The sequence below is a fragment of the Cavia porcellus genome, unplaced genomic scaffold (genome assembly GCF_034190915.1).
Source record: "Cavia porcellus strain 051 isolate PalLab524CR breed Dunkin Hartley unplaced genomic scaffold, mCavPor4.1 scaffold_25, whole genome shotgun sequence".
NCBI lineage: Eukaryota > Metazoa > Chordata > Mammalia > Rodentia > Caviidae > Cavia > Cavia porcellus.
The window spans coordinates 45,264,439-45,268,628 of record NW_026947508.1 but is presented as its reverse complement, the minus strand read 5'-3'; the positions used below and the strand labels follow the sequence as shown (position 1 = coordinate 45,268,628).

Below are 4,190 nucleotides of genomic sequence, written 5' to 3'. Positions count from 1 at the left end.
TTTACAGTGTATATTGTGTCCATCCTTTTGATTTGACTGTCTCTGTTTTGTTATGTCACATTTGGTTTTATTCTTTTCAAAAAAAAGTAATAAGAACTGTGGGAGTAATAAAACCCAAAATGTGTAATTGTCATTGTACAAAATAGAGGAAAAGAAAGTGCTCTAAAGGATATAACTGCATGTATATTTAAGTGTATAAGATAGATAGCCATATTACTGAGTTTTGTTGGATCACTGAACAGAACTGTTTGCAGTCTCATTGTTTGAATGTTCACTTTATATGCTTTAATTTTTTAACTTGAACAACTATTTCTAAGATGACAATATGTAATCTATTAACTAGTGATTTCTCACTGTTTATTTTTTCTGAAATTCTGTATAACTTGTACCCTTTTTCTGTTTTTTTTCTTTTTCTCCTTAAATAAAATTTAAAAAAAATTCTAGATATTGAAAGCAGCTCAATGTTTCTTCAAAAATATTCACTAAACATAAAATTAACATGTGAATAGGAAATATAAGCAATTTCTGGTGAAAGATATTCTCCCAGTAGCAAACAACTGAATGTCTAGGTTTTTCTGTAATGCCAATCTTTTTTTAAATTTTTATTCTTATTGGTACTGAGAATTGAACTCACAACCTCATGCTTACCAGGCAGGCTCTGTGCCACTAATTTGTATCCCCAGCTATAATACCAATCTTACATCTGAACCCTTGAAACATTTTTAACATTGCAGTTCAACTAAATTATATAGAAAAATAAAATTATATTAACTGACATTGAAATCTTAAAAGAAGTTATTAATAAAAACACAAGCTTTTCTAATGCTCCACTAGGTCTCTTAATACAACAAAGAACAGGTATTCCTTGAGGTTTTATTTTGAAGATTCTATTTCTAGACGAAATATCATACTTCAAACCTGGTTTACTTTATTGTGTAATTTCTACTTCTGGCATTAGTAATTAGGTTATATACAGCTCTAAAAAGCACTGAAGTTCTTTGTGTGAGCAACAAAATCTCAAAATCCTGAGTGCTAGAAAGAGCTCCTTAATTGTAACCTCAGATGGCATCCTGCCCACCTTTCAGTAATATTTCAGTTACTGGTCCTCTGTGACCAATGTCACAAAAAAAACAAACAAACAAAAAAAAAACCATGAGAACGGACTTGTCTTACTTTGATATATTTGCTAAATGTGAATATAATCATTGAATAAATTATTTCTAAGTTTCAAGTATTCATTTAAATGTTTAAACTAAGATAGTTTTACATTTAGTAATGATGAGGGATCTTCACATATTTATGTAATACAGCATACATCATATACCTTATCTATTTATATTGTCTTAAGAGAATATTGTTTTAAACTAATAAACCAAAATTATAGAACTACATCAGTCTTATTTCCTTGTTTCTTGGATTTCCTTAATTGATGGCATCATGTTCATCAATGGTTCTATACTAAATGCCTCTTCTCAAATAATACATTTTGCATCCAATATAAAGAATAGATAAAACTGGGATCCAGGAATTTAGCTTAGAAGCACAAGCACTTGCCTCAAAAGTGTGAGATTAAGAGTTCGACATCCAGTACCAAAAAAAAAAAAAAAAAAAAAAAACCTCCTAGTGTCAGTAATATAATGCTACCAACAAAGCTGCCAGTATTGAATTTTGATCCTCTATTGTCTTTAGAATGAACAGTTGTTAGCTATATCACCAGACTGTGGTGAGTTGTGGCCATCATGGGTGTTGATATCTGGAATATGTTTTATAAAATACTCATTGCTTTAGATATAGACTTTGAGATGGTAGGACTTGTACTGGTTGAGATTTTTGGTGTTGCTATTTTAGAAGTTGCTGTGGATTTCTTGGTGACAGCTGTCATGTTGGCTGAGACGATAGTTTTTAATTGTTTCACAGTACTGCTGCTAACGTTGAATTTGCTTGTATTGTTAGAAGACAAAGAACCACTGAATAGAAAAGTTGGTTCTTTGAAATCAACAAACTTTTAACCAACCTTATCAAAAAAATTTTTAAAAAGGAAAAAAAAGACTCAAATCTATACAATTAGAAATGAAAAAATCAAGTCACAACAAATCCTACAGAAATCCATATTATCTATTTATACTTCAAAAGCTTGTATTGCAGTAAGATGAAAATGCAGAATTAATATGAGTCTAGGATAGGTTCTAGATACATATGAATTACCAACCTAGAACCTACCCTAGATACATATGAATTATCAAAGCTGAATCAAAAAGATATAAGAATTCTAAATAAATCAATATCTGTCAATAAAATTGAAGATGTAATTAAAAAACTACCAACAAAGAAAAGCCCAGGCCCTCATGGATTCTTCAAGAAATTTGGAAAAGACCTAATACCACTACTTCTCAAATTCTTCGACAAAATTGAAAGGAAAGCAATACTCCCAAGTTCATTCCTGAAAGCATGCATTATCTTGATACCAAAACCAGACAAGGACCAAACCAAAAAAGAATTTCAGGCCAATCTCCCTAATAGACATAGAAGTAAAGAGATACAGGAAATCTGAATGCAGCAAAATCATCAAGAAAATTATACACCATGATCAAGTAGGAGTCATCCCATGGATGGTTCAATATATGCAAATAAATAAATGCAATATACTACATTAACAGAGCCAAGGACAAAAACTATACAATCATCTCAATAGAGGCAGAAAAAGCATTTGGCAAAGTAAAACCCTTTTTCATAATAAAAACTCTACAGAAAATTAAAATAGATAGTCTTTATCTCAATCTGATAAAAGCCATTTATGACAAACCAATAGCCAACATCTTATTTGTGGGGTGGAGACCGGGAATCAGACCTTTTGTTTTCCAGGCAGATGCCGTATCACTCAGCTATATACCTAGTTCTCCAACATAATATGAAATGAACAAAAATTGAAAGCTTTTACTCTAAAATCAAGAGCAAAACAAGTATATCCGCTGTCACCACTCTTACTTAATATAGTTCTGGAAACCTTATTAGAGCAATTAAATAAGGGAAAAAATAAAAATAATAAGGATAGGAAAGGAACAATTTAAGTTATCATTATTTGAAGATGATATCCTACATAGAAGACCCCAAAAATGCCACCAAAAGACTTGTAGATTTAATAACCAAATTTGATAGCATAGCTGGACACAAAGTTAATGATCAAAAATCAATAGCTTTCTCATACATGATTAACAAACTCACTGAGAGAAAAATTAGGGAAACAACACCTTCTACAATAGCATCCAAAAAAGTGAAATTCACTTTTTTTTCACTAGGAATAAATCTAACGAAGTAGAAGATCACTACAATGAAAACTATTCTTTTTCAGTGTTCTGAAAAAGGAAATTGAGTAGGATACCAGAAAATGGAATCAGGTGTGATGGCCCATGCCTGTAATCCCAGCACTCAAGGCAGAAGCAAAAGGATTTCCATGAGTTCGAGGCCAGCCTGGGTTACATAGTGAGTTTCAGGCTAACCAAAACCACATAGTGAGACAATGTCTCAAACAGACAAAAAGTAAAATAAAAGGAAAGATATCCTTTATGCCTGGGTAGGAAGAACCAATATAGTGAAAATGACCATAGTTTGTTGTGGGAGGAGAGTACCAGGAATCAAACTCACAGCCTCACACTTAGCAGGAAGGGATTTGTGCTGCTGAGATAAATCCCCAATCTCTGCCATACTTCCTAATTACTATATTGATTAAATACAATGCCTATCAAAATTCCAATAGCATATCTCATGTAATTAGAGAAAATAATTTTAAATTTCATTTGAAACCAGAAGAGAGCTAGAATATCAGGTAATTCTGGGCAACACAGGCAAGGCAAGCTGGGTGTGATGGCACAGGCCTATGATCCCAGCACTTGGGAGGCGGAGGCGGGAGGATCATTGCAAGTTTAAGACCAGCCTGAGCTATGAAGTCAGCTCAAGGCCTGCCTAAACTGCATAGTGAGACCCTGTCTCAAAAATATAAAGAAAAAAAGAAAAAAACAAAGGACAAGGCAAGGGGCATCCCTATCCTTGACTTGAAACTATACTATGAAGCCACTGTGATTTAAAAACCCAGCATGGTATTGGCAAAAAAAAAAAAACCCATAAAGATCAATGGGACAGATTATAATATGCAGAAACAACTTCAGACATATGTACCCAACCTACCTTTCACA

The 4,190-nt window shown here is 32.7% G+C and overlaps 1 pseudogene; it reads right to left on the bottom strand.

Annotated features, from left to right (window-relative positions):
* Positions 1-486: 486 nt before the first annotated feature.
* LOC134472853 (porimin-like) lies at positions 487-3,702 on the bottom strand (annotated as a pseudogene).
* Between the last annotated feature and the right edge of the window lie 488 nt (positions 3,703-4,190).